The 24,246-nt window shown below is 44.6% G+C and overlaps 1 protein-coding gene and 2 long non-coding RNA genes across 8 annotated transcripts in view; 1 reads left to right on the plus strand and 2 right to left on the minus strand.

The window, feature by feature from the left end:
* Positions 1-24,246, minus strand: part of FBXL20 (F-box and leucine rich repeat protein 20) — a 168,795-nt gene that overhangs the window by 139,173 nt on the left and 5,376 nt on the right. The window lies entirely within an intron of this gene.
* On the plus strand, positions 1,489-19,646 carry LOC144335661 (uncharacterized). Its single transcript, XR_013406709.1, has 3 exons — positions 1,489-2,147; positions 2,732-3,957; positions 19,559-19,646. It is a non-coding gene; the product is annotated as an uncharacterized LOC144335661 (long non-coding RNA).
* LOC144335656 (uncharacterized) lies at positions 2,819-6,593 on the minus strand. The gene is made up of 2 exons (XR_013406704.1): positions 6,425-6,593; positions 2,819-4,132 (listed from the first exon to the last, which is right to left on the minus strand). It is a non-coding gene; the product is annotated as an uncharacterized LOC144335656 (long non-coding RNA).

Genomic DNA, 24,246 nt, shown 5'->3' on the forward strand with positions numbered 1-24,246 from the left:
TGGTCTCAAACTACTGGTCTCCAGCTTTCCTCCCACCCTCCTCCAAAAGTGCTGGGATTACAATCACAAGGCACTGCATCCAGCCCACGTAATGTTTTAAAGTAGGGCAGACATGGTGGCTCACACCTGTAGTCCCAGCGCTTTGGGAGGCCGAGGCAGGAGGATCATTTGAGCCCAGAAGTTGAGCTTGGGAGTGAGGCTTCAATGAGCCATGAATATTCCAGTGCCCTCTAGCCTGGGCAACAGAGCAAGACTCAGCCTCAAAAAAATAAATAAAATATTAATGAATATAATACATTTTTAAAATAATGTTTGCATCTGTCCTTAACGAAGAGAATGGTTTAAAAAAAAAAAGAGAGCCAAACACTGTGCCTCACGCCTATAATCCTAGCACTCTGGGAGGCTGGGGCAGGTGGTTCATCTGAGATCAGGAGTTCGAGACCAGCCTGGCCAACATGGCAAAACCCCATCTCTACCAAAAATACAAAAATTAGCCAGGCGCTGTGGCAGGCACCTGTAATCCCAGCTACTCAGGGGTTGAGGCAGAAGCATCGCTTGAACCCGGGAGGTGGAGTCTGCAGTGCGCCGAGATCAAGCCACTGCATTCCAGCCTAGGTGACAGAGCGAGACACCATCTCAAAAAAAAAAAAAAAAAAGAGAAAAGAACGTTGGCAACCTTGTATTAGCCCCTTCTACCTCTTTTCACCCCACATTTCACTTATCTCAGGCTTTTGTGGATTTCCTAGAACCTGTCTTATAGAACAGCTGTATAAAGAGTTTTGTCAGACCGAGTGTGTTGGTTCACACCTATAATCCCAACACTTTCGGAGGCCAAGGTGGGCAGATCACCTGAGGTCAGGAGTTCGAGACCAGCCTGACCAACATGAAGAAACCCCGTCTCTACTTAAAATACAAAATTAGCCGGGCGTGGTGGCACATGCCTGTAATCCGAGCTACTCGGGAGGCTGAAGCAGGAGAATCACTTGAACCTGGGAGGTGGAGGTTGTGATAAGCCGAGATCCAGCCTGGGCAACAAGAGCGAAACTCCACCTCAAAGAAAGAAAAAAGGGTTTTGTCACGCATGACTTTATGAGGTCATCTGCCATCAGCCATAAAAAAAATAAAAACATGCTTATATACTTTTTTAAAAAATCAAAATTTATAGGCATGAGCCTGTTAATGCATAAATATATTTTTTAAAAATTCAGCTATCTTTCCTCTGGGCCATTCTCTTTTACTGGGTGGGGGGCATTCTCTTACTGCAGAGGAAGATCCTCTAAGCTTTTATTTGGCTGCAGGCATTCTACAGCTAGCTGAGGGAAGGAGATGGGGAACTGCACTACTAACTGTATAGACTTCTCACTTAATTGGCTCCTGCCTTCCATTTTCTGTCTGGAACTAAATTTAGCTCCATCTTCCTCTGGGATTGGGGTCCTAGGTCCTGAATGTCTCATATTCAATTCCTCCAAAGAACAGATCTCCTAACTTCTTTTTGTTGTTTTCTTTTTTTTTCTTTCTTTCTTTTTGTATTTGTTCTGAGACAGAGTCTTGCTCTGTTGCCCAGGCTGGAGCACAGTGGTGCAATCTCGGCTCACTGCAACCTCCACCTCCTGGGTTCAAGTGGTTCTCATGCCTCAGCCTCCCAAGTAGCTGGGATTACAGGCACACGCCGCCATGCCTGGCTAAAATCTCCTAACTTCTGTAAGGCTGACGGTGGCTCTCCAACTACTCAGGTTTAAAGCAGAAAGTACTGAGAGTGAAATCTATCCTCCTATTACAGACGGACAGTGACCCTGTTGTCAGCCTCCATCTTATCCCTGCCTTCTGTTGTACATGGTACGTCCAGGTTCTGAACTTTACAGGAGTTTCACAGATAAATCATGACCTGCCTCTTGCCAGTAGTCTCCTGAGACACTTGAGTCTGACCCACCTCTGCTAAGTCATTTACTATTTCTTTCTCTTTTCCTTTTTCCCATACAAGGATTACTTATGCCTCATAACTTCAAATAGAGTTTATATTACTGTTTTTAGGTGATTTTCAAAACAGCCTGGGAATAATAATTCTACTTTGCTGCCTTAAAACCAGAAAAAAGGCCAGGTGCGGTGGCTCACGCCTGTAGTACCAGCACTTTGGGAGGCCGAGGCAGGTGGACCACAAGGTCAAGACATGGAGACCATTCTGGCCAACAAGATGAAACCCTGTCTCTACTAAAAATACAAAAATTAGCTGGGCGTGGTGGTGGGCGCCTATAGTCTCAGCTACTTTGGGAGGCTGAGGCAGAAGAATCGCCTGAAACCAGGAGGTGGAGATTGCAGCGAGCCGAGATTGCACCATTGCACTCCAGCCTGGCGACAGAGCGAGACTCTGTCAAAAAAAAAAAAAAAAAAGTAATTTTGGTAATTTTTTAAGGCTTCAAAATGAGCCAATGACTGTTTAAGGGCTAAATGTTTGATATTTTTTTTTGAGACGGAGTTTTGCTGTTGTTGCTTAGGCTGTAGTGCAATGGTGTAATCTTGGCTCACTGCAACCTCCACCTCCCAGGTTTGAGCAATTCTCCTGCCTCAGTCTCCCAAGTAGCTAGCACTACAGGTATGCACCACCACATCTGGCAAATTTTTTGTATTTAGTAGAGATGGGGTTTCACCATGTTGGTCAGGCCAGTCTCAAACTCCTGACCTCAGGTGATTCACCCACCTCAGCCTCCCAAAGTGCTAGGATTACCGGTATGAGCCACTGCATCCAGCCTGTTTAATAACTCCCAAAGGATAACAAAACTGAAATTGAGAACTCAAATGTTTCATTAAATTAGACTACTTGTTTTCTTTTTTTTTTTAATTAGACTACTTGTTTTTCAAACATAGTTTATACTGTCTCATCTCTGTGGCTTTACATCTTCTATATAGAAACCTATTCCTTTTTAATGCTCAACGCAAGGCATAACCTCCACAAAACCTTTTCTGACCCCCACTGTAGAGAGGAATGCCTCTTCCCTACTCCTGGTTTACACCAGGAAAAACTTTCTCTAAATACACTCCTGGCTCCTCTGTACTTCTTTAAACAGATTAAGTATAACTTATCTTTTAATCTTATTTGACTGACAAATCATAGAAGAATGAAGTGCAACTTGGCTCAGAGTTCTGTGTTTCTACCCTTTCTGAACAAGTGTTCTCCATTTCTTCAGGGCCAGGCTCTCTCCTGCATAGAAAAGTTTGATTTGGTAGAGGACTGCTTAGAACTGGGGGCTGGGGATGTCTAATACAATTTGGCTCACATACTGAAAACCAGATCTTCCAACCTGGTTTCTATTAATAGTAAAAGTGATATTTTGGGCCCCCACCCGCCACTCCTGTTTTCTCCATTTGTCCAGAAATTCTGCAAGGATGAGGAATGCTTTTCTTGAGACCTCTTCAAAAATCTGACTATTCTCTAGGTGGGTGTGTTCTTTTATTTCCCTATAATCCACAGCACTTTGCTTATAGCTCTGTTACAGAGCTTAAATTTTGCCTTACTGTGTTCAATTTTGTCTAGCCTACTAGGCTGTAGCTTTCAGAAAGTAGATTAAACATAGTGCCTTACACACCACAAGCCACAAAACAAGTATTTGTTGGATTAACTGACTGAAGGGCTAAATGTTTCTTTCAACTAAAAGTGAAGATGATTATATGGGTTTTGTTTTGCTTTGTTTGCTATTTCAGGTAAGATAAAGTCACAGACATCACCACATCATCAACATTGCTAGATTACGGCCAGACACGGCGGCCCACACCTGTATTCCCAGCACTCTGGGAGGCCGAGGCAGGCGGATCATTTGAAGTCAGGAGTTCAAGACCAGCCTGGCCAACACGGCTAGACCCTGCCTCTACTAAAATTACAAAAATTAGCCAGGTGTGGTGGTGGGCGCCTGTAGTCTCAGCTACTAAGGAGGCTAAGGCAGGGGAATCGCTTGAACACTGGAGGTGGAGGTTGCAGTGAGCCAAGATCACATCACTGCACGCTAGCCTGGGTGACAGAGCAAAACTACGTCTCAAAAAAAAAAAAAAAAAGTCAGTCGGGATGGCTCACACCTGTAATCCTAGCACTTTGGGAGGCCAAGGTGGTTGGATCGCTTGAGGTCAGGAGTTTGAAACCAGCCTGGCCAACATGGTGAAACCCAGTCTCTACAAAAAATACAAAATAATAATAATAATAATAACCGGGCTTGATTGCAGGCGCCTGTAATGTAATCCCAGCTATCTGGGAGGCTGAGGCACGAGAACTGCTTGAACCTGGGAGGCGGAGGTTGCAGTGAGCCAAGAATGGACCACTGCACTCCAGCCAATGCAATAGAGCGAGACTCCATCTAAAAAAAAAAAAAAAAAAAAAAAAAAAATTTCTAGATTATAACTAATTTTATAACTAAGATTTTATTTTTCCTTGCTATAATATGTTGGGTCATCACTATTTCTGTTTTTTGTATGTATTGTCTAGGATTCCTGAAAACTAATTACACATCCTTTAAACCTAAAACTGAAAACAATTCCATTTACACTGAGGAGACAAATGTGCCAAAGGAATTCCAATGAAACGGACAGAATTTAAGCGGACAGCTCAAGCTACTTTTCTTTTCTTTCCCGAGATGGAGTCTCTCTCTGTTGCCAGGCTGGGTGTAGTAGCATGATCTCGGCTCACCGCAACCTCCGCCTCCTGGGTTCAAGCGATTCTCCTGCCTCAGCCTCCCGAGCAGCCAGGACTACAGGCGTGTGCCACCACACCCAGCTAATTTTTGTATTTTTAGTAGAGACAGGATTTCACCATGTTGGCCAGGATGGTCTTGATCTCCTGACCTCATGATCCGCCCACCTTGGCCTCCCAAAGTGCTGGGATTACAGGCGTGAGTCACCGCACCCAGCTGCTACTTTTCAATAATATAGGACAAAGACAATACTCAAAGAATTAGTGTATCACCATCAGTGACTTTAGTGGTTAAAAATAAGCAGCATATAAAAAAAGTGACGAGGAGAAGACATGGCCCAAGTAGTTGTTGCGGCCACTCTTCTGCAAAACAAAAACTATAAATTGAGAAACATATTTACTTTTGTATAACTGGAGGTCAAGATAAAATATTGGAGCTCCTCAGAAACCTCCAATCAAATATGTACTCAGAGGTGACATCAGTGAAAATGCCACAATAAGAAACATACGAAAAAAATTTCACCCCTCCATAAAAGCAACAACAAAACTGGCAAAAATCAAATATTTACAGTTAGATAGAAGATACAAGTTATGATGTTCCATAGCAGAATAGGATGACTATAGCTGGCAAGGATGTATTGTGTATTTCTAAGTAGATAGAAGAGAGGACTTGAAATGTTCCCAACACATACAAATGATAAATACTTAAGGTGATGGATACCCCAAGTACCCTGACTTGATCGTTACACATTTTATGCCTATACTACTTACATTTACCCCACAAATACATAAATATTACCTATCAATTTTGAAAAATCAAATTTTTTGAACTTTAAAAACTAACCAAGTCTTGCAATAACCCAAGGAGTCTTCATTCAAGAAAAACGGCTGAATCTCAGTAAGACTAGAGGTTTGTATCATTTTAATTTACCCCAAATGCGCCTGTTGGCAGTAACCTTAAAAATAACATCTGTGGGCCGGGCGCGGTGGCTCAAGCCTGTAATCCCAGCACTTTGGGAGGCCGAGACGGGCGGATCACGAGGTCAGGAGATCGAGACCATCCTGGCTAACACCGTGAAACCCCGTCTCTACTAAAAATACAAAAAACTAGCCGGGCGAGGTGGCGGGCGCCTGTAGTCCCAGCTACTCCGGAGGCTGAGGCAGGAGAATGGCCTAAACCCGGGAGGCGGAGCTTGCAGTGAGCTGAGATCCGGCCACTGCACTTCAGCCCGGGCTACAGAGCAAGACTCCGTCTCAAAAAAAAAAAAAAAAAAAAAAAATCTGTGGCCGGGCGTGGTGGCTCACGCCTGTAATCCCAGCACTTTAGGAGGCCGAGGCGGGCAGATCACGAGGTCAGGAGTTTGAGACCCGCGTGACCAACATAGTGAAACCCCGTCTCTACTAAAAATACAAAAAATTAGCTGGGCGTGGTGGCGGGCGCCTGTAATCCTGGCTACTTGGGAAGCTGAGGCAGCAGAAGAGCTTGAACCCAAGAAGCAGAGGTTGCAATGAGCCAAGATTGCACCACTGCACTCCAGCCTGGGCAACAGTGCAAGACTCCATCTCAAAAAATAAAATAAAATAAAATAATAACATCTGACATTGCTGGTAACTGAGGGAACGGAACAGATCTGATTTCCAAAGAACTGTAATGATTTGTTTTAACCTGTCTGGTGCTCCCTGGAAAACCAGCTCAAAAGGTTTGTCTTTATATTGTCTGACTCAGAACTGGCCTACTGCTAAAGTAGGTACCCTGCATTTGTCAAAAACATTTACAGGCAAATGTTTTAGTCGGCCGGGCGCGGTGGCTCAAGCCTGTAATCCCAGCACTTTGAGAGGCCGAGACGGGTGGATCACGAGGTCAGGAGATCGAGACCATCCTGGCTAACACGGTGAAACCCCGTCTCTACTAAAAAATACAGAAAACTAGCCGGGCGCGGTGGCGGGCACCTGTAGTCCCAACTACTCGGGAGGCTGAGGCAGGAGACTGGCGTGAACCCGGGAGGCGGAGCTTGCAGTGAGCTGAGATCTGGCCACTGCACTCCAGCCTGGGGGACAGAGCGAGACTCTGTCTCAAAAAAAAAAAAAAAAATGTTTTAGTCACTGCTGACTGAGGGACAGATAATAAACTAACCAAAAAGCTTAAAAGAGAGGAAAAAAGCCAGGGAAACATATGTCCATAAGGGCATTGGTAAGCTCTGATATATTCATGAGAGTCAGAAGGCCACATTCATGCCCAGGGTTGTGCACGTGCTCAGGAAAGACCTGAGAAGGCCCAGAGTTCTCACCTCCAGCTGATCTTGAGGATTTGCAGAAGTAGGAAGTTAAAGGCTAAGCCAGAGTTGTAAACTGACTGGCCATGTGTTCAAAGTATGCCCCTACACAAACCCCTTCGGCAAAGACTAGGAGAATTTGTGGTTCTCGGTATTAAGAAATTTCTGTACAGTCATTAGCTGACCACTAAGCTAATGGAACAGAAATTTTAACCCAGGTGCAGTGGCTCATGCATGTAATCCTAGCACTTTGGGAGATCAAGGCAGGAGGATTGCTTGAGATCAGCCTGTGCAACATAGTGAGACCCTGTCTCTACAAAAATAAGAAGGTGAGCCAGGCACTGAAACCACCTTTGCAAAGTTATGACGAGACAGTGAAAGAGATCTAACTTAACCGACTCCATCTTGCTTCTAATCTCCAAGCTGTCCTTGTTCATTTCTGGGCTGAACTAACTTTAAGATAAACTGAGTTTATAGTTTAAAACAAAGACCATAACAGCCCTTTCCCAGAGCAGACCTCCTTCTTGCGTGGGGACTACATTGCCTCTGTAATACTAACATTAGCCACAAGATTAGAAATGATGGTTTAGGAGTCATGCACCTGGAGGTTATAAGAGTCTGACCCTTCCTAAACTGCTCCTAAGATCTGTACTTGAGATATTTTGCAGACCCTGCACTTCATGGATCAGCTGGCACCACCCAGATCGATTAACTGGCTCATCTGATCTTGTGGCCCCCACCCAGGAACTGACTCAGTGCAAGAAGACAGCTTCAACTCCCTATTATTTCATCCCTGACCAATCAGCACTCCTGGCTCACTGATTTCCCCCCACCCACCAAGTTGTCCTTAAAAACTCTGATCCCCGAATACTCGGGGAGACTGATTTGAGTAATAAAACTCCCATCTCCCGCACAGCTGGCTCTGCGTAAATTATTCTTTCTCTATTGCAATTCCTGTCTTGATAGATGGGCTCTATCTAGGCAGCGGGCAAAGTGAACTCCTTGAGCAGTTACAGCATGCTGGCACATGCCTGTAGTCCTAGCTACTCAGGAGGATGAGGTGGTAGGATGGCTTGCGCCTGGGAGTTTGAGGCTTTGGTGAACTGTGATCGCACCACTGCACTCTAGCCTGGGCAACAGAACAAGACCCTGTCCTCCACCACCTACCGCCCCCATCATCGAAAAAGGACAGAGATTTTATTTTATTTATTTATTTTTTATTTTTAAATTTTATTTATTTATTTTTTCGAGATGGAGTCTCGCTCTGTCTCCCAGGCTGGAGTGCAAAGGTGCGCTCTCAGCTCACTGCAACCTCCGCCTCCGGGGTTCACGCCATTCTCCTGCCTCAGCCTCCTGAGTAGCTGGGACTACAGGCGCCTGCCACCATGCCCAGCTAATTTTTTGTATTTTTAGTAAAGACAGGGTTTCACAGTGTTAGCCAGGATGGTTTTGATCTCCTAACTTCATGATCTGCCCACCTCGTCCTCCCAAAGTGCTGGGATTACAGGCGTGAGCCACCGCGCCCGGCTGTTTTTTTATTTTTATTTATTTATTTTTGAGACGGAGTCTCACTCTGTCGCCCAGGCTGCAGTGCAGTGGTGCCATCTCCGCTCACTACAGGCTCCGCCTCCCGGGTTCACGCCATTCTCCCGCCTCAGCCCCTGGAGTAGCTGGAACTACAGGCGCCCGCCACCACATCCAGCTAATTTTTTGTATTTTTAGTAGAGATGGGGTTTCCACCGTGTTAGCCAGGATGGTCTCGATCTCCTGACCTCATGATCCACCCGCCTCGGCCTCCCAAAGTGCTGGGATTACAGGCGTGAGTCACCCTACCCAGTCAAAGGACAGAGATTTCAGGGTAACAAATGACAAATACAGACTGTACAGAATTAGTCTGGGAAAGATACTAAACAAACAATACCAATACTACAAGTAGAACAAACTGGGAGGGAAGTGAATGTAATTTCCAGAGTTGCCACATCGTAATATGCAAAATGTTCTATTTTCAACAACAATTAAAATTGAGGTATGCATAGAAATTATTTTAAAATGACATGAATGTATCCAAAACAAAGAACTCTTATAACCCAACAATAAAAATACAACTAACCCAATTAAAAAATGGGCACGGAGGTGTGTTAGCTCACATCTGTAGTCCCAGCTACCTGAGAGGCGTAGGCAGGAAGATTGAGCATGTAAGTTTGAGATCAGCCTGAGCAACAGAGCAAGACCACATCTCTTGAAAATATAAATAAAAAACTAAATGAGCAAAGGCCTAAATAGACATTTCTACAAAAGAGATAGACAGCCAACAAGCACACAAAAAGATGGTCAACATCATTATTCATTAGATAATTACAAAGCAAAAACACAATGTGATACCACCTGACACCCACACCCACTAGAATGACTATAATTTTTTTTTTTGAGATGGAGTATTGCTCTGTTGCCCAGGCTGGAGTGCAGTGGTACCGTGTTGGCTCACTGCAACCTCTGTCTATTGGGTTCAAATAATTCTGCCTCAGCCTCCCGGGTAGCTGGGATTACAGGCGCCCCCTACCACACCCAGCTCATTTTTGTATTTTTCAGTAGAGACAGAGTTTCACTATGTTGGCCAGGCTGGTCTCAAACTGCTGACCTCAGGTGATCCGCCTGCCTTGGTCTCCCAAAGTGCTGGGATTACAGGCGTGAGCCACCACGCCCGGTCATAGGATGGCTATAATTTTTTAAAAAAGAAAATAGGCCAGGCACAGTGGCTCACGCCTGTAATCCTAGCACTTTGGGAGGCCTAGGCAGGCGGATCACCTGAGGTCGGGAGTTCAAGACCAGCATGACCAACATGAAGAAACCCCATCTCTACTAAAAATACAAAATTAGCTGGGGTGGTGGTGCATGCCTATAATCCCAGCTACTTGGGAGGCTGAGGCAGAAGAATTGCTTGAACCTGGGAGGCGGAGGTTGTGGTGATCCAAGATCGCGCCATTGCACTCCAGCCTGGACAGGAAGAGTGAAACTCTGTCTCAAAACAAATAAATAAATAAAATGTAAAAATAATAAAAAAGGAAAATAACAGTTTTGGGCAGGATATGGAAAAACTTGAGCCCTTGTACATTGCTGGTGGAAATATACAATGATGTAACTGCTGTGGGAAACACTCTGGTGATTCCTTAAAAAGTCAGATATAGAAATTCTAACTCTGGGAGGCTAAGGCGAGGGGATCGCCTCAGTTCCAGAGGCCAGCAGTTCGAGAACCAGCCTGGGCAACATAGCAAGACCCCAACCCTTGGCGGGGGTGGAACTGGCCAGGCACAGTACAGTGGCTTACACCTGTAATCCCACTTTGGGAGGTCAAGGCACGAGGATCACTTGAGATCAGGAGTTTGAGACCAGCCTGGGCTACACAGCAAAACTTCATATCTACTAAAAATAAAAAAAATTAGCTGGGCAAGGTGGTACACATCTGCCACTTAGCTACTTGGGAGGCTGAGGTGGAAGGACCCCTTGAGCCTCAGGAGTTCGAGGCTACAGTGAGCTATGATTGTGCCACTGCAATCCAGCCTGGACAACAGATCAAGACCCTGTCTCAAATAAATAAAATAACATAAAATAAATAAGTACATAAAATATTTAACAATTAGCTGGGTGTGGTGGTGTGTGCCTGTGGTCCCAGTTACTCAGGAGACTGAAGTGGGAGGATCACTTGAGCCCAAGAGATCAAGGCTACAGTGAGCCATGATCACATCATGGCACTCCAGCCTGAGTTGACAGAGTGAGACCCTGTCTCAACAAAAAAATTAGAAATAAATATATATATAGAAGTTCTACTTTCAAAAGATATCTAGAATCCAATTACTTCTCCCTGTCTCTACTATAATCAACTTGATGCAAAATATTAATATCTCCTTTCTCATTTATTGCAAGAGCTAAGAACACTGGTTACAACATCAGAGTCTACACAAAACAAGAGTGATACTCAATATGAGTTATATCACGTTCCTCTTCTGCTGAAAACAGAACACAATTCAAAAACAGATCTATGAATGTATGGTTTACTTTGTCAGAATAAAATTCAGAGCTTAAAATGGATTAGAAGGCCATTCATTATCTGCCTTGCTCTCTAACCACCACTACCACCCTGTTCCCAATTCCCACCAATAACTCGGACGTCATCCCTACCACTGTTCTCCAACTTCACTATGATCTGACCACAGTAACCTACCACTGTTCTTAGAGTACATCAAGGACACTGCAACTTTTGTTTTTGCACTTACTATCCTTTGGCTATAATGGTCTTTCCTCTGATAACCACACACCTTGCTTCATTTCATTAACTCTGCTCAAATGTTACCTTAATAATGAGGTCTCCTTTACCATTCTCTATAAAATGTGAACTATGTCCAGCTCCCTTCCCCCTTTTCCTGCCCTTTATTTTGCCCATCACTATCATTAACATCTGGTATATTATTAATTTTTTTTTTTTTTTTTTGAGACGGAGTCTCGCTCTGTCACCCAGGCTGGAGTGCAGTGGTGCGATCTCAGCTCATTGCAAGTTCCACCTCCCAGGTTCATGCCATTCTCCTGTCTCAGCCTCCCGAGTAGCTGGGACTACAGGCACCCACCACCACCATCTGGCATATTATTTACGTTTTTATATTGTCAATCTCCCCTCACTAGATTTTAAACTCCATTAGAGCAGGACTTTGTTTTGTCCACTTTTATACCCTCATCATCTATAAGAATACCAGACATGTAAAAAGTGCACCACAAATATTTGCTGACTGAATTAGTGATGAGAAAAATGTAACAGAAAAAGATAAAACTCACCTGTACTACCATTAAAAACTATAGAAATAAAACTAGCAGGCCAGGCGTGGTGGCTCACACCTGTAATCCCAGTACTTTGGGAGGCAGAGACAGGTGGATTGCCTAAGGTCAGGAGTTCGAGAGCAGCCTGACCAACGTGGTGAAACCCTGTCTCTACTAAAAATACAAAAACTAGCAGGGCGTGGTGGTCGGCGCCCGTAATCCCAGCTAGTCAGGAGGCTGAAGCAGGAGATTTGCTTCAACCCGGGAGGCGGAGGTTGCAGTGAGCCGAGATCACGCCATGGCACTCCAGCCTGGGCAGTAAGAGTGAAACTCTGTCTCAAAAAAAAAAAAAAAAAAAAAAAAAAAGGTTGCTAATAAAAGCTAAATAACAGAATAACAGGCCAGGCACAGTGGCTCATGCATGTAATTCCAGAACTTTGGGAGGCTGAGGCAAGAAGACTGCTTGAATGTATGAGTTAGAGACCAGCCTGAGCAACAGCTAGAAACCCCATCTCTACAAAAATTACAAAACATTAGCCGAGTGTGGTGGCATACACCTGTGGCCCCAGCTACTCAGGAGGCTGAGACAGGAGGATCACTTGAGCCCAAGAGGCAGAGGTTGCAGTGAGACAAGATCATGCCACTGCACTCCAGCCTGGGTAACAGAGTGAGACTCTGTCTCAAAAAAAAAAAAAAAAAAAAAAAAAAATGGCTGCATAAGGCCTGGCGTGTAGCTCATGGCTGTAATCCCAATATTGTGGGAGGCCGAGGCAGGTAGATAACTTGAGCCCAGGAGTTTCAGACCAGCCTGGCAACATGGTGAAATCCCGTCTCTACAAAGAAATACAAAAATCAGCTGGGTATGGTGGTGTACACTTGTAGTCTTAGCTACTCGCCGGGCTGAGGTGGGAAGATTACCGGAGCTGTGGAGAGATTTAGGCTATAGTGAGCCATGATCGCACCACTCCACTCCAGCGTGGGTGACAGAGCAAGACCCTCTCTGCGGGGGGGGGGGGGAAGGTCAGGCACAGTGGCTCATGCCTGTAATCCCAGCACTTTGGGAAGCCGAGGAGGACAGATCACGAAGTCAAGAGATCAAAACCATCCTGGCCAACATAGTGAAACCCCGTCTCTACTAAAAATACAAAAATTAGCTGGGCGTGTTGGTGTACGCCTGTAATCCCTGCTACTTGAGAGGCTGAGGCAGGAGAATCACTTGAACCTGAGAAGCGGAGGTTCCAGTGAGCCAAGATCACGCCACTGCACTCCACTCCGGCCTGGGGCCTGGGCAACAGAGTGAGACTCCATCTCAACAAAAAATAAATAAATAAAATAGATACATAATTCATAAAAGGATACATAATACACAATTAACCATGGTTGCTGCTGGGGCACAGTGGCACACAATGGCTCACACCTGTAATCCCAATTAGCTATGCATGGTGGCGCACGCCTGTAGTCTCAGCTATTTGGAAGACTGAGGTGGGAGGACTGCTTGAGCCTAGGAGGTCAAGGCTGCAGTGAGCTATGATGGTGCCACTGCACTCCAGACTGGGCAACACTGTGAGACCCTGTCTCTAGAAACACACACACACACACACACACACACACACACACACACACAAATGGTTACCCCTGGGGAATGAGGTGGGGAGAAGACTTACTTTTCTTTTAAACTCACTTTAAGATAAATAGAAAATTGTATTTTAACTTCCCTTCCCAGCACAAATACTAAAGCAACAGTTTAACCTCCATTTCCAGTCTGAAATTAAACCATAGGCCTATTCCTATAACTGTCTTATTTTAGCAAAACAGAAGTGGGTGGAAGAAAGATATGTCACTGAAACACATGAAACTGAGAGACTTGAGTCTACTGTAAGAACAGCCAAGGAGGTTGATGCTCAAGTTTCCTTAACTAAAATAATGGTAACAATTCACAGAGATTGTGCAGTTCAACTCAGTTGCAGTGAATGAAAGCTACAAGAAAGTTTACTGAACTAGTTCTCCATTAAATTTTGCTTAGGCAGCCAGGCGCAGTGGCTCATGCCTGTAATCCCAGCACTTTGGGAGGCCGAGGCGGGCAGATCACGTGGTCAAGAAATCGAGAACATCCTGGCCAACATGATGAAATCCCGTCTCTACTAAAAATACAAAAATTAGTTGGGCATGGTGGTGTATGCCTGTAGTCCCAGCTACTCGGGAGGCTGAGGCAGAAGCATCGCTTGAACCCAGGAGGCAGAGGTTGCAGTGAGCCGAGATCGTGCCACTGTACTCCAGCCTGGCAACAGAGATTCCGTCTCAAAACAAAACAAAACAAAACAAAAAAAAGAAAACTCATCAGTTCTGCCGGGCACGGTGGCTCACACCTGTAATCCCAGCACTTTGGGAGGCCAAGGTGGGCAGATCAAGAGGTCAGGAGATTGAGACTATCCTGGCTAACACAGTGAAACCCAGTGGCATGCGCCTGTAGTCCCAGCCACTCTGGAGGCTGAGGCAGGAGAATAGCTTGAGCCCGGGAGGCAGAGGCTGCATTGAGCCGAGATCGCGCCACTGCACTCCAGCCTGGGGGACAGAGCAAGACTCTGTCTCGAACAGGAAAAAAAAAAAAATTAAAAACTAATCAGTCTAGGGATGGGTGAGGTGCCTCTCTCCTGTAATCTGAACACTTTGGGAGGCCAGGACAGGCGGATCACTCACTGTGGACAGGAGTTCGAGATCAGCCTAAGCAACATGGTGAAACTGAGTCTCTACAAAAAATATAAAATTTAGCTGGAAGTGGTAGCGTGCACCTCTAATTCCAGCTACTCAAGAGGCTAAGGCACAAAAATCGCTTGAACCCGGGAGGCGGAGGTTGCAGTGAGTTGAGATCACATCACTGTACTCCAGCCTGGGTGACTGAGTGAGACTCCATCTCAAAAAAAAAAAAAAGAAAAATATATATATACACATACACACACACACACACACACACACATATATATATATATTTTTTTTTTGCTTAGACCTCAATCTTATTTCCATTTTTAAAGAGTACCATTAGCATAAAGCATAGTAACTACCTAAGTACTATGTGACTGGTTAGGAACTTTCAACCTAAATGTGTATCCATTTGTAATTCCACAAAAGAACACTATTTCCAATAAAGATTATGTGGAGCACATATATTCTCCCCTACTTCCCAGACTGATATTGCATTGAATCCTGTGCTTTCCTGTTCTTAACTCACCTCTGAAGAAATACTGTTTCTAGGAATACTGACCAAACATCAGCCATCTGACAACAGCCAGAACATGTAAAGAAAAGAATAAAACTGTATGCTTGCTAGGTATGTAGTACAGGTGTACCCTGACTTACGATGGTTTAACTTAAGATTTTTTGACGTTACAATGGTGTACACGTAATATGCATCAGTAGAAACTGCAATGAGTACACGTACAATCATTCTATTTTTCACTTTCAGTAATCATTAAGTTACATGTGATATTTAACATTTTTATTATAAAATCAGCTTTGTGTTAGATAATTTTACCCAACTGCAGACTAATGGATTCTGAGCATGCTTAAGGTAGGTGAGGCTAATCTATGATGTTTGGTAGGTTAGGTGTATTAACCGCACTTTCTTTTTTCTTTTTTTTTTTTTTTTGAGACAAAGTCTCGCTCTTGTCCCCCAGGCTGGAGTGCAATGGTGCAATCTCGGCTTGCTGTAACCTCTGCCTCCCAGGTTCAAGCGATTCTCCTGCCTCAGCCTCCCAAGTAGCTGGGATTACAGGCACCTGCCACCACACCTGGTTAATTTTTGTATTTTAGTAGAGATGGGGTTTCACCATGTTGGCCAGGCTGGTCTCGAACTTCTGACCTCAGGTGATCCGGCCGCCTCAGCCTCCCAAAGGGCTGGGATTACAGGCATGAGCCACAGTGCCCAGTCCTTTTTTTTTTTTTTTTTTTTTTTTTTGAGACAAGGTCTCACTCTGTCATACAGGCTGGAGTGGAGTAGAGTGGCATGATCTTAGCTCACTACAACCTCCACTTCCTGGACTCAAGCAATCCTTCTACTTCACCCTCCCAAGTAGTTGGGACTACAGGTGTGCACCAACATGCCCAGCTAACTTTTAAATTTTTTGTAGAGATGAGGTCTCACTATATTGCCCAAGCTGGTCTTGAACTCTGGGCTCAAGCGATCCTCCCACCTTGGTCTTGCAAAGTGCCGGGGTTACAGGCATGAGTGACCGCACCAGGTCTTAACTACTACATTTCCAACTTACAATACTTTCAATTTATTATAGGTTTATCAGGGCATAGTCCCATCTGTATTATAAAAACTAAAAAGGTAATGTGATGAGTTAATTACATATTTTATTTGAATATATATTTGACAGTCGTTAGAAGGATCAGCGAGATCTTGACCACAACTTCAGAACGACATTTATTGAGACCATTTATAATGCAAATTTCACATTATTAAAATAATAAGTAATTTAAATGCTTGAGAAAATGGTATTATTTTTTCTTGGTATTCTTTCTATATTAAAAACTTATTTTGACCAGGCATGGTGGCTCACACCTGTAATCCCAGCACTTTGGGAGACCAAGGCAGGCAGATTGCTTAAGCTCAGGAGTTTGAGACCAGCCTGACCAACATGGCAAAATCCCATTTCTACCAAAAATGTGAAAAAAATAGCTGGGCATGGTGGCACACGACTGTAATTCCAGCTACTCGGGAAGCTGAGGCACAAGAATCACTTGAGCCTGGGAGGTGGAGGTTGCAGTGATCCAAGATCGCACTGCAGCCTCCAGACTGTGCTCTAGCCCAGGCAACAGAACAAGAACTTGTCTCAAAAAAATAAAAAGTTGCATTTTTTGTTGCTTAAAAAAATAAAATCTGCCGGGCCCAGTAGCTCACGCCTATAATCCCAGCACTTTGGGAGGCTGAGGTGTGTGGACTGCCCGAGGTCAGGAATTCGAGACCAGCCCGGCCAACATAGTGAAACCTCATCTCTACTAAAAATACAAAAAAATTAGCTGGGCACGGTGGCAGGCGCCTGTAATCCCAGCTACTAGGGAGGCAGAAGCAGGAGAATCGCTTCAACCCGGGAGGCAGAGGTTACAGTGAGCCGAGATCGCGCCATTGCACTCCAGCCTGGGCAACAAGAGGGAGACTCTGTTTCAAAAAAAAAAAAAAATTAGATCTACATTTGAGAAGCTTCTTTTATATAACCCCAGTCAACTGTGACTAAGAATACTGAATAATAATGAAGTTTTTTATCTTCCTGCAGTTACTATTCATGATAATGTACAAGGAAAGTTATAGTATTAAAGAAAAGTTTTAACCAGCCCTAGGAGAATTCCAAGATATATCAGGGTGCTTTTCTACAAGTAGGTTGCAAAAATAAGTTGTGATAGGATGTTGTTTAACATGACCTTCTTTCCTTTACACGAAAGACATGCAAAAATTTTCAAAAAGCTTGGCCGGGCGCGGTGGCTCAAGCCTGTAATCCCAGCACTTTGGGAGGCCGAGACGGGTGGATCACAAGGTCAGGAGATCGAGACCATCCTGGCTAACATGGTGAAACCCCGTCTCTACTAAAACATACAAAAAACTAGCCGGGCGCGGTGGCGGGCGCCTGTAGTCCCAGCTACTCGGGAGGCTGAGGCAGGAAAATGGCGTGAACCCGGGAGGCGGAGCTTGCAGTGAGCTGAGATCCAGCCACTGCACTCCAGCCTGGGCGACAGAGCGAGACTCCGTCTCAAAAAAAAAAAAAAAAAAAAAAAAAATTTTTCAAAAAGCTGATAAGGATGAATGTCAGGACACAGCATTGACAACGCAGTGCTCTTTTTAAAAAATAAATGCAGGCCAGGCGCAGTGGCTCACGCCTACAATCACGGCACTTTACGAGGCTGAGGCAGGCAGATCACAAGGTCAGGAGATTGAGATCATCCTGGCTAACACGGTGAAACCGCGTCTCTACTAAAAATACAAAAAATTAGCCAGGTGTGGTGGATGCCTGTAGTCCCAGCTACTCAGGAGGCTGAGGCAGGAGGATGGCGTGAACCCGGGAGGCGGAGCTTGCAGTGAGCCAAGACCGTGTCACTGCACTCCAGCCACGGTGACAGAGCGAGACTCGGTCTCTAAATAAATAAATAAATAAATAAATAAATGAATGAATGAATGAATGAATGCATCTTTAATGTCTGTGTTTAATCATGTCATAGCTTTACTTTCTACATATCAGAGAAGGAAGAATGACCCATTTCTGGGGGCGGGGTGGGCGTAAAAGTTGGCTGATCCAGATGTCAACTTAACAATTTGGTGCCAGATTCTCATCTTAGGAGACATTTATTCACATTTGCCTAACAATGAGTACAGTAATAGCTGCAGTATAAATTCCAGACTGAAACACTACTAAATTATTACTGTTCAACTAGATTAAAATTCATAGGCATTCCTGTTTAATAAACCCAATATAAAAAACTGAATCAGGTTGGGCACAGTGGCTCACACCTGTAATCCCAGCACTTTGGGAAGCCAAGGTCCAGGAGTTCGAGACCAGTCCAGACAACATGGCGAAACACCATCTCTACAAAAAAATACAAAAATTGGCCAGACGTGGTGGCTCACACCTGTAATCCCAGCACTTTGGGAAGCTGAGGCAGGTGGATCACGAGGTGAAGAGTTCAAGACCAGCCTGGCCAAGATGGTAAAACCCTGTCTCTACTAAAACTACAAAAATTACCTGGGCGTGGTGGTGGGCACCTGTAATCCCAGCTACTTGGGAGGCAGAGGCAGAGAACTGCTTGAACCCAGACAGAGGTTGCATTGAGTGGAGACGGCTCCACTGTACTCCAGCCTGTGTGACAGAGCAAGGCTCTGGCTCAAAAAAAAAAAAAAATCATTAGTTGTATTCTTCCCTCTGTAAAAAGATTTTTCCATTAAATAAGTTCCTCTAAAGCATTTAAAATTTATTTGCAGTTCGGTGCAGTGGCTCATTCCTGTAATCCTAGCACTTTGGGAGGAAAAGGTGGGAGGATCACTTGAGACTAGGTGGTGGAAACCAGCCTGGGCAACTAGTAAGACCACCTGTCGCCAAAAAAAAAAAAAAAAAAAAAAGAAAGCAGCAGAAGCAGAAGAAGGAGAAGATGAGAAGGAGAAGAAGAAGAAATAAAGAAACAAGCAGGAATCGAAAGCAGCATATAGGATAATATTACAAAGTCTAACTGGCTTTTCTTCAATAGCAAATGTAAGCAAAGAAATCTAAGAACATTGGCAATAAACTATCTAATCTCTCTCCAGAGAATCACAGAATTTCCATGCTAGAAAGAAACAGAGTTGAGATAATGTAGGTCCAGAGAGGTAACTTACCCAAGGTCCCACAGACACCAGCAATACTAGAACTTCACTAGAATATGTATAATACACACACACAAACACACAAATTTATATAAATTATAAGAGCACATTTTGTTTCATAGTTCAGAACTAGTTCCCTTCATAAAATCCTGATGACATCACCTTAAAGCTATCATTGTCTCCTTATCCAAATTATTTTCAAAATAATAACATCAAAAGATACAGATGATCTGGTTCAAAAAAAGATGGAGGCCGGGCGCGGTGGCTCAAGCCTGTAATCCCAGCTCTTTGGGAGGCCGAGACGGGCGGATCACAAGGTCAGGAGATCGAGACCATCCTGGCTAACCCGGTGAAACCCCGTCTCTACTAAAAAATACAAAAAACTAGCTGGGCGAGGTGGCGGGCGCCTGTAGTCCCAGCTACTCGGGAGGCTGAGGCAGGAGAATGGCGTGAGCCCGGGAGGCGGAGCTTGCAGGGAGCTGAGATCTGGCCACTGCACTCCAGCCTGGGCGACAGAGCAAGACTCCGTCTCAAAAAAAAAAAAAAAAAGATGGAAAAAACATTCCAACAGAGAACTCTGGAAAACCCTGCAGCTAAGATTTAAATCATTTATTTGCTACAAACCACAAATCTCTTCTCCCTTTCTTTTTCTTTTCCCCAACCATCTCTAAAAAGGAAAAAAAAAAAAAAAAAAAGGGCCGGGTGCAGTGGCTCACGCCTGTAATCCCAGCACTTTGGGAGGCCAAGGCGGGTGGATTACAAGGCCAGGAGTTCGAGACCAGTCTGGCCAACGTGGTGAAATCTCATCGCTACTAAAAATAGAAAAAATTAGCTGGGTGTGGTGGTGTGGTAATTGTAGCTATCAGAAGGCTGAGGCAGGAGAATCCCATGAACCCAGGAGGCGGGGGTTGAAGCGAGCCGGGATCACGCCATTGCACTCCAGCCTGGGCAACACTGCGAGACTGAGAAGAAAAAAATTTAAAAAGGAAAAAAAACAAAGATAACAGCCAGGTGCGGTGGCTCATGCCTATAATCCCAGCACTTTGGGAGGCCAAGGCAGGTGGATCACCTGAGGTCAGGAGTTCGAGACCAGCCTGGCCAACATGGTGAAACCTCATATCTACTAAAAATACAAAAATTAGTTGGGGATCATGGCGCGTGCCTGTAATTCCGGCTACTCAGCAGGCTGAGGCACCAGAATCACTTGAATCCGGGAGGCGGAGGTTGCAGTGAGCGAAGATCACTGCACCCCAGCCAGGGCGACAGAGTGAGATTCTGCCAAAAAAAAAACAAAAAACAAAAAACAAAAAACAAAACTGGTTCTTTTTCAATAACTGCAATTCAGTATACAGTGTGTTGGCTCTGGCTTTTCTTGGACCTATAAAAAAAAGGGCAGCATGTACAAAAAATGCTTTACATTTAAGAACCTATCCTAATCGAAAAATTTTAGTTTCATTTTTGCCTTCCTGCCACATATAATTCCTCACTCTGCAGATACTAAAGCAAACATGAAGTGCCCACAATAGCTATACCTAAGGTATCTTTTATTATTGCAAATTAAAAGTAAAACTGAGGCTGGGCCAAGTGGCTCACACCTGTAATCCCAGCACTTTGGGAGGCCGAGGCAGGTGGATAATTTGAGGTCAGAAGTTCGAGACCAGCCTGACCAACACGGTGAAATCTCAATTCTATAAAAAAAATGTAAAATTTGGCCGGGCGCGGTGGCTCAAGCCTGTAATCCTAGCACTTTGGGAGGCCGAGACGGGCGGATCACGAGGTCAGGAGATCGAGACCATCCTGGCTAAAACGGTGAAACCCCGTCTCTGCTAAAAAATACAAAAAACTAGCCGGGTGAGGCGGCGGGCGCCTGTAGTCCCAGCTACTCGGGAGGCTGAGGCAGGAGAATGGCCTGAACCCGGGAGGCGGAGCTTGCAGTGAGCTGAGATCCGGCCACTGCACTCCAGCCTGGGCAACAGAGCAAGACTCCGTCTCAACAACAACAAAAAAAAAAAATGTAAAATTTGCCAGGCATGGCAGTGCATGCCTGTAACCCCAGTTACCTGGGAGGCTGAGGCAGGAGAACCACTTGAACCTGGGAAGCAGAGGTGGCAGTGAGCCGGGACTGTGCCATTACACTCCAGCCTGGACAACAAGAGTGAAACTCCATCTCAAAAAAAAATAAATAGGCCAGCGCAGTGGCTCATGCCTGTACTCCCAGCACTTTGGGAAGCCAAGGCGGGCAGATCACCTGAGGTCAAGAGTTTGAGACCAGCCTGGCCAACATGGCAAAACCCTGTCTCTACTAAAAATAAAAAAATTAGTTGGGCATTGTGGCGGGCGCCTGTAATCTCAGCTACTTGGGAGGCTGAGCCAGGAGAATCACTTGAACCCGGGAGGCGGAGGTTGCAGTGAGCTGAGATCGCACCATTGCACTCCAGCCTGGACAAGAAGAACGAAACTCTGTCTCAGGAAAAACAAATAAATAAATAAATAAACAAATAATAAATAAATAAATAAACTGAGAATGCTTCCCCAGTTTTCACTTTGAAATGTATTCTCCACTTGATGAGAAAGTCACACCAGCAAACACCACACTGGTTACTATATTTCATTAAGTTTGGGCCAGGATTTTATATATATATTGCCAACCTTCACTTCCATTTCTGGAAGTGTTGTTAGATATAATTTCTGTCTTAGCACCAAAGTAAAGCCTAAGATCAACTTAATTACTCACTTACATGGAATTGGATTTCCTTTTTTGTTTTGACCAGAAATTCCTGGGATCAAGGACAAAAATGACATATAAATTCATTTTATTTCCACCTGACTACAACTGTTAGATAAGAGGCTTATTAAAAGAGTATCATAAAATCAGTTTGAGGATAGATGATTAGGGAATAAGTAGGTTACTTACTTAGAGCTATAATTCACATGCTTAATAAATAATTATTTAATCTTTACTAAATACCCAACAAAATCATTATTTTAAGAGAAACAGGCCGGGCACAGTGGCTCACGCCTGTAATCCCAGCACTTTGGGAGGCCGAGGCTGGCGGATCACGAGGTCAGGAAATCGAGACCACCCTGGCTAACATGGTGAAACCCTGTCTCTACTAAAAAATACAAAAAAATTAGCTGGACGTGGTGGCGGGCCACTGTAATCCCAGCTTCTTGGGAGGCTGAGGCAGGAGAATGGTGTGAACCCGGGAACCAGAGCTTGCAGTGAGCCGAGATTGCGCCACAGCACTCCAGCCTGGGCGACAGAGCAAGACTCCATCTCAAAAAAAAAAAAAAAAAAAGAGAAACAGTCTTCAAAAGCTAATGCAAATTTGGTTTGGATTTATCATATTAAATACATAACTTTGTTTTTTATAAAAGTTATACAAAGGCAAGACGAATTGAGCACAAACACTATTGCACAGTTCAATATCACCACCTATTGTTAGTTGCTGTTAAGTAAAAATGTTTTATATATCTAATGGATCCAACTATATTAAGACATAAAACTGTAAAACCACAGCTGGATGCCTTGGCTTTTCTGAGTCAATATTTGGATGGGAGGGATCTGATCTAAGAGTTGGTTTAGTCTCACTAAGTCTGAAGACCAAGTAGGAAAACAGTGTAAAGACAACTATGCACAAGTAGCTAAATTTGGTCACTTTAAGGGCATTCTTTCTTCTCCCTCCCTCCTTTGGATTTTCCTGGTGTCATGGAATATTTTATTTTGAACATCTAAAAATACCTTTCCAAAACCACAGTACTAGTTAGATTACTGAAACTTTTTTTTTTTTGAGACGGAGTCTCGTTCTGTCGCCCAAGCTGGAGTGCAGTGGCGCGATCTTGGCTCACTGTAAGCACCGCCTCCCAGGTTCACACCCTTCACCTGCCTCAGCCTCCCAAGTAGCTGGGACTACAGGCACCGGCCACCATGCCCGGCTAATTTTTTTTTTTTTTGTATTTTTAATAGAGACGGGGTTTCACCGTGTTAGCCAGGATGGTCTCGAACTCCTGACCTCGTGATCAGCCCACCTCAGCCTCCCAAAGTGCTGAGATTACAGAATTTTTGCTTTTTTATTTTTTTAAGATGGAATCTCACTCTGTCACCCAGGCTGAAGTGCAGTGGCACAATCTCTTTGGGAGGCTGAGACAGGTGTGTCACCTGAGGTCAGTAGTTCAAGACCAGCCTGGCCAATATGGCAAAACCCCATCTCTACTAAAAATACAAAAATTAGCTAAGCATGGTGGCGGGTGCCTGTAAGCCCAGCTACTTGGGAGGCTGAGGCAGGAGAATCTCTTGAACCCGGGGGTTGCAGTGAGCCAAGATTGCACTATTGCACTCCAGTCTGGGAGACAAAAGCGAAACTCCTTCTCAAAAAGAAAAAAAAAAAGAAAAAAAAAAAGAAAAAGAAATGACCAAGGTTACAGTTAGTTGCTGGCAAAAAATTAAGATTAATATCCAGGTCTTGCCGGGCGTGGTGGCTCACACCTGTAATCTCAGCACTTTGGGAGGCCGAGGCGGGTGGATCATGAGGTCAGGAGATTGAGACTATCCTGGCTAACACGGTGAAACCCGTCTCTACTAAAAATACAAAAAAAATTAGCCAGGCATGGTGGCGGGCGCCTGTAGTCCCAGCTACTCAGGAGGCTGAGGCAGGAGAATGGCGTGAACCCGGGAGGCAGGGCTTGCAGTGAGCTGAGATTGCACCACTGCACTCCAGCCTGGGCAACAGAGCAAGACCCCAGCTCAAAAAAAAAAAAAAATCCAGGTCTCTTCACTCACAATGTAGTATGCTCTTTTTGTCATGCCACATTTTAAGATTTTTGTTATTTTGTTGTTTGTTTGTTTGAGACAGAGTCTTACTCTGTCACCAGGCTGGAGTGCAGTGGCGTGATCTCAACTCACTGCAACCTCTGCTTCCCAGGTTCAAGCGATTCTCATGCCTCAGCCGTTGGAGTAGCTGGGACTACAGGTGTACGCCACCATGTCCAGGTAATTTTTGTATTTTTAGTAGAGACAGGGTTTCACCACGTTGGCTAGGCTGGTCTCAAAGTCCTGAGATCAGGTGATCCGCCCGCTTTGGCCTCCTAAAGTGCTGTGACTACAGGCGTGAGCCACCATGCCCAGCCAGATTTTTGTTACTTTGGATAAA

Source organism: Macaca mulatta, chromosome 16 (genome assembly GCF_049350105.2).
Source record: "Macaca mulatta isolate MMU2019108-1 chromosome 16, T2T-MMU8v2.0, whole genome shotgun sequence".
Classification (NCBI taxonomy): Eukaryota; Metazoa; Chordata; class Mammalia; order Primates; family Cercopithecidae; genus Macaca; species Macaca mulatta.